Below are 13,077 nucleotides of genomic sequence, written 5' to 3' on the forward strand. Positions count from 1 at the left end.
ACGCACTCCCTCGATCCATATGCATCGTCAGGCAGCCGCACCCTCTCCCATTCCTACCCCTCGCCTCGCATCGTACCCGGCCTTTTATAGGGTTCCAGTCTTACCTATACGACGACTCATGCTCTATCGCTATTCACCCACTCTTGCATGCTCTGCATATTCATGTTATACTCGTCACCATTAATTTAGTGTGTGTGTGCTAAGGGAGACATATTTTTTAGTAAATCGAAACATAATATCAAGCAATGTAGCGACAATGGAAGAGCCACGAAATTAGAAGACATGCTTTTTGAGGAGGTATTTTGCAAAAATATTACCAAAGTTGCGGTGGTAAACCAACAGGGCACATGTGTGGATCAAAGCTTGTGTTGTACGGATAAACCCGAGGAAGAGAAAAATCACAAAAGAAAAGGAAGAGTGTATGTGGTACTATTTTGATTTTATGGGATACTTAGCATTGGTACATTGCCAAAAGATATTATTCCATCAATGTAAACTATATTAGCAAAAAATGCCTTTGTTGGGCTACTGCGTAGAACACCGACAAAACACACCTTGTAATTTTTTTATATTTTTTGTTATGTTAATGAAATGTAAATATATTTCTGTCATGTTAATGGAATGTGCCTTATGCATGCACAATTACAGTAGTTGTTTTATTATTAGGGATTTATTATTTAATAACACAATCGAGCATAATATCTTCTTTCTACCCGTAAGTATAAGTACAAAATACTCCACTTTTAAGGTGTGTTAAAGATATACAGTATATATGAAAGGATCGATATAGTTGACTAGAGGGGGGGGGGGGGGTGAATAGGCAACTAACAATTTTTAGCCTTTTCTATATCAATTTAAACTTTGCATCAAAGTAGGTTGTCTAGATATGCAACTAGGTGAGCAACCTATATGATGCAACAACAACAAGCACACAAGCAAGCAAGGGATATAACACAAGTAAGCTTGCACAAGTAAAGGGACGAGATAACCAAGAGTGGAGCCGGTGAAGACGAGGATGTGTTACCGAAGTTCCTTCCTTTTGAGGGGAAGTACGTCTCCGTTGGAGCGGTGTGGAGGCACAATGCTCCCCAAGAAGCCACTAGGGCCACCGTGTTCTCCTCACGCCCTCACACAATGTGAGATGCCGTGATTCCACTATTGGTGCCCTTGAAGGCGGCGACCGGACCTTTACAAACAAGGTTGGGGCAATCTCCACAACTTAATTGGAGGCTCCCAACGACACCACGAAGCTTCGCCACAATGGACTATGGCTCCGCGGTGACCTCAACCGTCTAGGGTGCTCAAACACCCAAGAGTAACAAGATCCACTAGGGATTAGTGGGGGGAATCAAATTTCTCTTGGTGGAAGTGTAGATCGGGGCCTTCTCAACCAATCCCGAGCAAATCAACAAGTTTGATTGGCTAGGGAGAGAGATCGGGCGAAAATGGAGCTTGGAGCAACAATGGAGCTTTTTGGGGGAAGAGGTAGGTCAACTTTGGAGAAGAAGACCCCTTTTATAGAGGGGGGAACAATCCAACCGTTACCCCCCAAACAGCCCCGCAGAGGGCGGTACTACCGCTGCGGCCAGCGGTACTACCGCTCCCCCTCGCGGTACTGCCGTGCCGACTGGGAGGGCTGGCGAGAGAGCAGGAGTTGGACCCGGTGCGGTACTGCCGCGGTGGTAGGGCGGTACTATCGCTCATAAGCGGCACTACCACTCTACTGCCGCTGCTTAGTGCCGCACAATCCGACACGAGAAGCGACCCCCTCGAGTCGACACGGTAGGAGCAAGGTACCGCAGCGGTACTACGACTGAGGACCCACCAGCGGTACTACCGCTGCCGAGCGGTACTGCCGCCTGTGACTCCTAAGCGGTACTACCGCTGGGACCAAAATGAACTCAAGAGGAATGGGAATGGAACCTCCATCGAAGCGGGAAGGCTCAGAGGGTGTGAAAAGGATGTGTACGTGTTGATTCCACCCTAGCCTTACCAAAGCGGATCCCCTCTTGATAGTACGGTGACTCCTACGGAACTAGTTCACCAAAATAGAAACGAAAGAGCTACACCGTCTTGAGAATCACTCCGAGGGGAAAGAAATCGTCTCGTGCCAAAGGATGAATCTCTGAAATGCTCAAAGCACACGATTAGTCCACAAACATGTTGTCATCAATCACCAAAACTACATCTAGAGAGATATGCCTTAATAATCTCCCCCTTTTTGGTGGATTGATGACAACCAGGGATTTACACAAGGATACAACATGTAAGTAAAAATACTTAGAACTACAAAGGATACATGAGAGCAGGGTATATAATAGGATAAGCAAGCAACTCATAAGATACCAAAGTACTAGATAGACAAAGATCAAGATAAGGTAGCATATGTCTCACACCATATGTCTGGAACTTAGGTCTCACTGGCACAAAACCAAACAAAGCAAATGGCGAGAAAACACAACGACACCACAAAGAAACGACGACACCACAAAGCACAAATCCCTAAACTCTCTCCCCCTTTGGCATCGAGACACCAAAAGGTCAAAGAGCGTTGCTACGGGTCCAGGTGATAGCAAACTGAGGAGCTCCCTCATCACATCCTGGCGGGGTCATCCGCACTGCCATCCTCAGTCGGAAACTGCTCGGTGTCTGAATCGGTCCACGGACAGTGCTGCTGAATCCACTCCTCCTCCTCAGTGATCTGGCCCTCAGAACCGCTGGCAACTGTCGCACCCAACTGACGCATGAGCTCCTTGTGACGCCCCCTGGCCTGCTTCTCAGCCACATGAGTCATGTACTAACCATGAGACTCCATGCAGAAGAGCTTCTTCATCTTGCACTTGAGCTTCTTTGCCCAAGAGGGCTCTGCTCCAGAAGGCTCATAGTCCTCATCGTCATCATCGGCCTCAGCCTCACCCTCGGTCTCCATGTCAGCAGCAGTAGATGGACCCCCAGATTTAGGAGCCGGGGTGCCCCAGTTGTCCTTCTTCCTCAGACGCTTGATCTCATGAGAAACCAATTCTCCAGTTTCCAGCAAAACCTTGGGATAGACACGTGCCCAGGCCTTCTCAATGAGCAACATGATGAACGAACCATAGATTGGGCACTTGCGCTCAAAAACGGCAGAAAGAAGTTCAGACCACATAACATGAGAAATGTCCAGGGACTCGCCAGTGTTTGCTTCCTTCTCATGCTGGCAGAAGAGAAGCATGTCCACGAGATAGGAGTGGACCATATCCAGATTCCCGATACGAGGGAAGAGAGTCTCACGGAAGACGCGATGAAGGATATCCAGAAAGGCAGACAGCTCATAGGTTTCCTTCTTAGTCACAGGGTGAACCTTCACAGTACAGTAGGGCCAGAGGGCTTGCTTGTGAGTGGAGTTTGCATTGCGGTGAGGGCGGAAGCCGATAGGAGTCTCAAGCCCGTGATCTTCCACCTCAAGTAACTCCATGAAGGCCTTCCACTTGACAGAAAGCAACTTGCCATTTGTCATCCAAGTCAGATTCCTTTCTTCATCAGTTCCAAGATGGACAGTAGCATAGAATTGAGTCACCAAATCTGCATCAAAGTCCTTGTTGAACTGCATGATTCTGAGTATGGTCAGCTGAGAACACATATGAAGGGCTTCGCCAAAGTACTCAGGGTCCTTTTCCATGGCATCCGTGTCGATGGAGCGTACATCAACATAGAGATTCTTCTTGGCCTTGATCACATCAAAGTAGACGGCAAACTGAAATCGGTTCCAGAACGGGCGGTTGACCAAATTGGGTTCTTGGTCTTCCGCATAGGGGTTGCGGCGACGCCTTTCCCAGAACTCCTTGGCAGTCAATTCAGTCATAGTCTTGCCCCTTGGCTTCGGCATGTTGGCAGGTTTCTTATGGAGTTGAGGCGGAGGTGGCGCACTTGAGGAAGCACCCGCTGACTCAGAGGTGTGGTAGCGCTTTGACGTTGCACGTCCGGGGTTGACACGGCGGACTTGCTGCTCAGGATGTTCATCACCTGGAGCCAAACACACGAGCAGAAGAAACAACACATAAGAAAGAGCATAAGCCTTCAAACAGAACAACATCGATCAAAAAGTGGTAGGAAAAAGATGGAATTGGGCATGCAGCGGTAGTACCGCGACCTAACCGCGGCAGTACCGCGCGAGCGGTAGTACCGCCCGAGGTGAGCGGTAGTACCGCTCTAGACGAGGAACGGCGGTTCCCTACTGCCGTGAACAGATCCGGCACTACCGGGGATGCCAAATTCAAAAATAAACCTACCAAACCTTAATCCAACCGGCCTAGAAGCCCTCTCCATCCTACTCAAGCCTCGACTAAGCCAAAAAACGAGAAGAACAATGCCTATTGCCCCTAACAACTAGATGTGAGATCTAGGCAAAGAGAGAACGGGAAAGGGGGCAATACCGGCATCCATGGCAAGAGGACGCGGTGGGGATCGACTCCCCCGGAAGAAATGGAGAGGGACGGTACGAGGACGGCGGCCGGCCGAAGCCCTCCTGCGGCGAGACGTCGCTGGAGCGACGAAGAGGACAGGCGAGTGGAGCGAATGGGTATGGGGGAGAAAAACAACTCCCCCTGCCCCGACATAACCCCCCATCGCCCGCCCCGCAGCGGTAGTACCGCTTGACGATCATAAGCGGTAGTACCGCACACCCAGCGGTAGTACCGCTCAGCCGCAAAAAGACTGGCCAACACGGCTAAGCTCAAGAAAAGAAACCGACAAAAAAATAAAACGAGGGCAAACACACACGCAAAACCAGCACAAGGGGACAAGAAGCACACGCCTCTCCAAGAGAGGGCGGTGGCCGAGGCCACCTATGTTTGAGTCCGGAGGTATGGCGCCGCGAAGATTTTAACCTTGGGCCCATGACCAAAACTCATCTTTGAAGTACAAGTACCATAAAAAATGGCTAATGTGAAAGAGGTTGATTAGTTTATGCATAATGGGGGGAGGGAAAGTTCATTGAGAGAACAACACTCCCCCTATGTCCATGCCTACACCTAAACAAGTCAACAAGTTGAGTATGGTGGGGTGTGCAAGGGTTCAAGCAACATTGCTCGAATCAATGATATTTAGCTCATGCCTTAACTCGCGAAATCTTGCTTCATCCAAGGGCTTCGTGAAAATATCTACAAGGTTATCATGAGTGTTGACGTAGTTGAGCTCGATCTCCCCTCGCCTAATGTGATCCCGGATGAAGAGATACCGAATCTCAATATGCTTCATCTTGAAGTGTTGCACCGAGTTGAGAGAAATCTTGATGGCACTTTCATTGTCACACCAAAGAGGCACTTTGTCACAAATGACACCGTAATCCTTTAAAGTTTTCCTCATCCATAAGAGTTGTGCACAACAATTACCGGCCGCCACATACTCTGCTTCGGTGGACGAGAGACACACACAACTTTGCTTCTTGGAAGACCAACTCACCAAAGAGCAACCAAGAAATTGGCACCCTCCGGAAGTGGACTTCCTATCCACTTTGTCTCCCGCCCAATCGGAGTCCGAATATCCTACAAGCTTGAAGTTTGCTCCTCTTGGGTACCATAAGCCAAAGTTTGGGGTATGAGCCAAATATCGAAAGATTCGCTTGACCGCCACAAAGTGGCTTTCCTTAGGTGCGGCTTGAAACCGTGCACAAATCCCCACACTCAACATGATATCCGGTCTAGATGCACAAAAGTAAAGCAAGGAGCCAATCATGGAGCGATATACCTTTTCATCCACCGCTTTACCATTGGGATCAATGTCAAGTTGGCACTTGGTGGGCATTGGAGTGGAAGCCGGCTTGACATCACTTAGCTTGAATCTCTTAAGCATGTCTTGGGTGTATTTGGCTTGGTTGATGAAGGTTCCTTCTCTTCTTTGCTTCACTTCGAACCCGAGGAAGAACTTCAACTCTCCCATGGAAGACATCTTGAATTTTGAGGTCATGAGGGCGGCAAATTCCTCATTGAAAGCTTTGTTAGGGGAACCAAAATAATATCATCAACATATAGTTGGCACACAAACAACTCCCCTTTTACCTTCTTAGTAAAACGAGTGGGGTCGATTAGCGCAACTTCAAATCTACGATCTTGTAACAACTCGGTAAGGTGGTCATACCACGCACGTGGGACTTTTTTAAGGCCATAGAGTGCCTTATCGAGTTGATACATATGATCGGGAAAGTAGGGATCCTCGAACCTGGGGGGTGTTTGACATAGACCAACTCATTAATGTGACCATTAAGAAAAGCACTCTTCACATCCATTTGTTGCAACTTAAATTTATGATGAGAAGCATATGCAATTAACATGTGAATGGACTCAAGCCGAGCAACGGGAGCAAAGGTTTCACCGTAGTCGATACCCTCGACTTGGGAGTAGCCTTGTGCCACCAAACGAGCCTTGTTGCGAATGATAGTTCCATGAGCATCTTGCTTGTTCTTGAGTATCCACTTGGTCCCAATGACATTATGGTTCCCGGTTGGCCTTGGCACCAATCTCCACACCTTGTTGTGCTTGAAGTTGTTGAGTTCTTCATGCATTGCATTTAGCCAATCCGGATCCTCGAGCGCTTCATAAACCTTTTGGGGTTCCACACAAGAGACAAACGCATGATGTTCACAATAGTTTGCTAATTGTCTACGAGTGCTTACCCCCTTAGTTAAGCTTCCAAGCACATTCTCCATGATGTGCCCTTTGGTGGTGAGCTTGCAAGCAATCTTGGTGGCACGACGCTCCAATTCCTCCTTGGAAGTGAGATGAGGAGAGGAAACTTGATCATCTTGAGCGCCGTCTTGAGCTTGTTCTTGATCTTGAACTTGCTCGGTGGTGAGAACCTGACCTTGGGCATCATGTGGTGGTTCACCACCATCTTGAGGGTGATCTTGCCCTTGATCTTGTTCATTTGGTTGAGGGCCTTCACTATGTTCTTCGGAAGCATGTGGGTCTTGGGTTGGTGATGGTTCCACTTGAGTGGAACATTATCCTTCTCCTTCGGCCACAAGGGGTTCCTCAATGGGTAGGATATGACCAACACCCATTCATCTTATGGCTTGGGGAGGAATTTCATCACCTACATCACAAGTACCACTTTGCTCCACTTGGGAGCCGTTATTCTCATCAAACTCCACGTTACACGTTTCCTCAATAAGTCCCGTGGACTTATTGAGAACACGGTAAGCATGAGAGTTTGTAGCATAACCAACAAATATGCCCTCATAAGCTCTAGCCTCAAATTTAGACAAACGGACACCTTTCTTGAGAATAAAACACTTACTCCCGAACACCCGGAAGTACTTGAGGTTGGGCTTGTTGCCGGTGAGTGTCTCATATGGAGTCTTGTTCAAGCCTTTGCGGAGGTAGAGCCGATTAGATGCATGACACGCGGTGTTGATGGCTTCGGCCCAAAAGTTGTATGGAGACTTGAACTCCGCCATCATGGTCCTTGCCGCATCCATCAACGTCCGGTTCTTCCTCTCCGCAACACCATTTTGTTGAGGGGTGTACGTGCGGAATATTGATGCTTGATCCCCTCATCACTAAGAAACTCATCCAAGGTGTAGTTCTTGAACTCGGTGCCATTCTCACTTCTTATTGTCAAGATCTTTGCATTGTGTTGACGTTGGGCTTCATTTGCAAAGTCAATGACGGTTTGTTGGGTCTCGCTCTTCCTCTTGAAGAAATATACCCACGTGTATCTTGAATAGTCATCCACAATCACCAAGCAATACTTCCTACCCCCAAGACTATCAAAGGATGGAGGCCCAAAGAGATCCAAATGAAGGAGCTCCAAAGGCCGCTTCGAGTAAATGATAGTCGTGGGAGGGTGAGCTTTCTCATGTAGCTTTCCTTCAATACAAGCACTGCAAGCACGATCTTTAGCAAAACTAACATTCGTTAGTCCGCGGACATGGTCCCCCTTGAGAAGACTTTGCAAAGATCTCATATTGACATGTGCTAAACGGCGATGCCAAAGCCATCCCGCATCAACTTTAGCCATTAGGCATGTTGCGGTCTTAGTGGGTCGCTCCGAAAAGTTAATCACATAGAGACCATTCTCGACATGCCCAACAAAGGCTACTTTGAGAGTCTTGCTCCACAAGAGGGACACGGTATCAATATCAAAGAAAGTGGCAAAACCCATGAGTGCAAGTTGACGAACGGAAAGTAAATTGTATGCAAGGGACTCAACAAGCATGACCGTCTTGATCGTGAGATCATGAGAAATGACAACCTTGTCAAGTCCCAATACCTTAGAGGACGAGGCCTCACCCCACTCGACATTGGTGGGCATAGATGGAATCTTGTGAACATCCACCACCAAGTCCTTGCTCCCGGTCATATGATTAGTTGCTCCACTATCGAGCAACCATGATCCCCCACCGGAAGCAAACACCTACAAGAAATCAATGCTTGGTTTTAGGTACCCATTTTGTAATGGGTCCTTTGATGTTAGTAACAAGGGTCTTAGGAACCCAAATAGACCATTCAATGTACTCATAAGGAGAACCAACAAATTTGGCATAAACATGCCCATCACTAGCACGGCACAACACATAAGAATGGTTAAAGTCGCCGGCTTTGTTGGAAGGGGTGGCATTGCCTTTCTTGACACTACCACCCTTCTCATTGTTCTTCTTCTCCTTGGAAACACCCTCACCCTCCTTCACAAAGGTTTGCTTGAGAGGGGGAGGTCGTTTGGTCTTGTCATTCTTCTTCTTGTTCTTGGGCATGGGTGCGAACACAATCCCTTCCTTGGCCACAACTTCCTTTTGATTGCTCAAAAGGTCGTTGAGGTTCTTCTCACCTTGAATGCATGACACAAGGCCTTTCTCAAGTTGCTCCTTCAACTTAGCATTCTCCTCAACAAGATGCACATGCTCACAACAAGGGTTAGTAGCATTTGCATTATCAATTAGCACCATATGAGGAAAGGTGGCTTTCTCCTTGGTTAGCTTCACTTGGAGTTGATCATGAGACTCCTTGAGGCTAGCATGAACACCTTTCAAGGCCTTGTGAGCCTTGTCAAGTATATCAAACTCCTCCTTGAGTCTAGCAAGATCAACCCCAAGTTTGGCCTTCTCGGAATGTAGCACACGAGATACAACAAGTGCATGATCAAGATCTTTCTTTAACTTAGCATGATCGTCGTTGTGTGACTCCTCAAGAGCCAAACGAAGACCACGCTCTTCCTCAAGAGCATTGGAAAGATCCGAAATCTCATCGGCATAGTCACGACTATGCCCCTCCATCTTAGAGATGGTATCTTCGTGAGCCTCGATCATGTCATTGGCTTCACCAAGTTGTTCCAAGAGAGCAACGAAGTGCTTCTTGGATTTACCCTTGAGTTTACTCATAAAGGACTCAAACTCATTCTCCTCCACAATAGATCCCTCATGTTCATCAATGCAATCCGTCAAAGAAGGATGATTAATGATGGTAGTTTTGATGTTGGGGGTTACCTTGTTGGTGGCTTTAGCCATGAGGCACTTGGCGGTGATGCTCTCATTGGGTGAGTCGAAGAGAGACACCCGTGGTGTCGTCGCAATGGCAACGGAGGCCATGGCAACCGATTCACCATCTTCATCATCATCATCATCATCATCCTCATTGTACTCTTCTTGTACCACCAATGCCTTGGGAGGAGTCTTCTTAGTGAAGTTGCTCTTGTTGGGGAAAGACTTGGCCTTGTCCTTTCGGATGATCTTGCCACCATCGTCTTCCCTCTTCTCATAGGGGCACTCCTCAACAAAGTGGCTCACATTGCCACAATTATAGCAAGTCCTCATACGTTGCTTGACCTTTGTGCCACTTGAATTGTTCTTGTTGAAGTTGGGCCTTGAGTTCTTCTTGCTCCAAAATTGCCTTGAAGCAAGAGCCATGTGTTCATGATAGGCATACTTTGTATCTTCGGGGTTGCTCTCCTCTTCTTCCTCTTCATCCTCTTCCTCCACATTAACCTTGGCCTTTAGTGCAAGGTTGGGATTCTTTACTCGTCGAGAGCGTAGTACCACATTGTCGGCGGTCTTGTCCAAGATGCTCATAGCAACGAACTCATCCAACACTTCACTTGAGGACAAGGTGTGGAAGTCCGGCCTTTGACGAATGACGGAGGACATGGCTTTGAGGTAAGGCATCATTGCCTTGAGGAATTTGTGCTTGATCCAATTGTCATCCATGTCCTTGCTTCCATGATATCGGAGTGAAACCGCGAGTTTGGTTACTCTCCGATAAAGTTCACGAGGTTCTTCATCTTCTTTCATTGCAAACTCATCCGCTTCATCTTGCACCACTTCATAGTTTGAGTGTTGAATGCTTGCACTTCCCCGGTAGAGAGAAACAACTTGGTGCTAAGCATCTTTTGCCATGGAGTAGGGCCGGAGATGAGGAAGATCTTCGGGTGGAATTGCTTCTTGGATGATGAAGAGAGCATTCTCATTGAATTGATTATCCACGGCTTCTCTAGGAGTGAAGTTGCTTCAGTCATGCAGATAGAAACCTTCTTCAATGATTCTCCAAAGGTTAGTATTCACATGATTTAAATGACGTTTAAAGCGATAGACCCAAGAATCAAAGTCCACATTCTTCTCAATCTTAGGCGCAGGGCCAGCATGATTCAAATGAGTGGAGGGAAGCGGTCCACCATAGACAAGTGGAGGTTCCACATGGGCAAAGATGCCGGTGCCATTTTTACCACTAGAAGAAGGAGCTTTCTCACTAGTAGCTTCCCCCTTGTCGAAGTTAGCATTCGTCACCTTGTTAGCGGGATCACCCACTTTCAACGGTGCGGTGGATAGTTTAAGCCCTTCTATGAATTTATTAAACATGCTTTCAACCTCGGTCGTCATGGAGGTCTTCAATCTATCCAAAGCCACATTGAATTCCTCACGAGAGACCGCGGTTTCCCCATCGGCCGTAGACGAGAATGGATTCACACCGGAGTGCTCCTCCTCACCATCTATGGTGTCAACCATACTCTTTGGACGACAAAGTCCTTAATAAAGAAACGAGGCTCTGATACCAATTGAAAGGATCGATATAGTTGACTAGAGGGGAGGTGAATAGGCAACTAACAATTTTTAGCCTTTTCTATATCAATTTAAACTTTGCATCAAAGTAGGTTGTCTAGATATGCAACTAGGTGAGCAACCTATATGATGCAACAACAACAAGCACACAAGCAAGCAAGGGATATAACACAAGTAAGCTTGCACAAGTAAAGGGACGAGATAACCAAGAGTGGAGCTGGTGAAGACGAGGATGTGTTACCGAAGTTCCTTCCTTTTGAGGGGAAGTATGTCTCCGTTGGAGCGGTGTGGAGGCACAATGCTCCCCAAGAAGCCACTAGGGCCACCGTGTTCTCCTCACGCCCTCACACAATGCGAGATGCCGTGATTCCACTATTGGTGCCCTTGAAGGCGGCGACCGGACCTTTACAAACAAGGTTGGGGCAATCTCCACAACTTAATTGGAGGCTCCCAATGACACCACGAAGCTTCACCACAATGGACTATGGCTCCGCGGTGACCTCAACCGTCTAGGGTGCTCAAACACCCAAGAGTAACAAGATCCACTAGGGATTGGTGGGGGTAATCAAATTTATTTTGGTGGAAGTGTAGATCGGGGCCTTCTCAACCAATCCCGAGCAAATCAACAAGTTTGATTGGCTAGGGAGAGAGATCGGGCGAAAATGGAGCTTGGAGCAACAATGGAGCTTTTTGGGGGGAAGAGGTAGGTCAACTTTGGAGAAGAAGACCCCTTTTATAGAGGGGGGAACAATCCAACCGTTACCCCCCCCAAACAGCCACGCAGAGGGCGGTACTATCGCAGGTGTGGGCGGTACTACCGCTGCGGCCAGCGGTACTACCGCTCCCCCTCGCGGTACTGCCGTGCCGACTGGGAGGGCTGGCGAGAGAGCAGGAGTTAGATCCGGTGCGGTACTGCCGCGGTGGTAGGGCGGTACTACCGCTCATGAGCGGCACTACCGCTCTACTGCCGCTGCTTAGTGCCGCACAATCCGACACGAGAAGCGACCCCCTCGAGTCGACGCGGTAGGAGCAAGGTACCGCAGCGGTACTACGGCTGAGGACCCACCAGCGGTACTACCGCTGCCGAGCGGTACTGCCGCCTGTGACTCCTAAGCAGTACTACCGCTGGGCACTGCGGTACTACCGCTGGGACCAAAACGAACTCAAGAGGAATGGGAATGGAACCTCCATCGAAGCGGGAAGGCTCAGAGGGTGTGAAAAGGATGTGTACGTGTTGATTCCACCCTAGCCTTACCAAAGCGGACCCCCTCTTGATAGTACGGTGACTCCTACGGAACTAGTTCACCAAAATAGAAATGAAAGAGCTACACCGTCTTGAAAATCACTCCAAGGGGAAAGAAATCGTCTCGTGCCAAAGGATGAATCTCTGAAATGCTCAAAGCACACAATTAGTCTGCAAACATGTTGTCATCAATCACCAAAACTACATCTAGAGAGATATGCCTTAACAATATATCTATCCATCTCTATTATTAAAATCATGCAAAAGAATCTCTATTATTAAAGGTGTATACATATGTCGTTTCGTCCTGTCATCCCACCTCTGGGTCGATTGGCCTCCCCCCTCCATCGATATTCCTTGAACCTAACCCACCTCCTGCTTTCGGTTTTTCAAGGCTTTCCTCGCCTCAACCTCTCACGACCCCTCAAACAGCGCACAAAAAAGCCAACCGAAAAACCCGTCTGAAACATGCGGATGTGTCCCTCATTCTCGCTCAAGCGAAAACTACGCACTCCCTCGATCCATATGCATCGTCAGGCAGCCGCACCCTCTCCCATTCCTACCCCTCGCCTCGCATCGTACCCGGTCTTTTATAGGGTTCCAGTCTTACCTATACGACGACTCATGCTCTCTCGCTATTCACCCACTCTTGCATGCTTTGTGTATTCATGTTATACTCGTCGCCATTAATTTTGTGTGTGTGCTAAGGGAGACATATTTTTTTTAGTAAATCGAAGCATAATATCAACCAATGTAGCAACAATGGAAGAGACATGAAATTAGAAGACAAGTTTTTTGAGGAGGTATTTTG

The sequence above is a fragment of the Aegilops tauschii genome, chromosome 7 (genome assembly GCF_002575655.3).
Source record: "Aegilops tauschii subsp. strangulata cultivar AL8/78 chromosome 7, Aet v6.0, whole genome shotgun sequence".
Lineage (NCBI taxonomy): Eukaryota > Viridiplantae > Streptophyta > Magnoliopsida > Poales > Poaceae > Aegilops > Aegilops tauschii.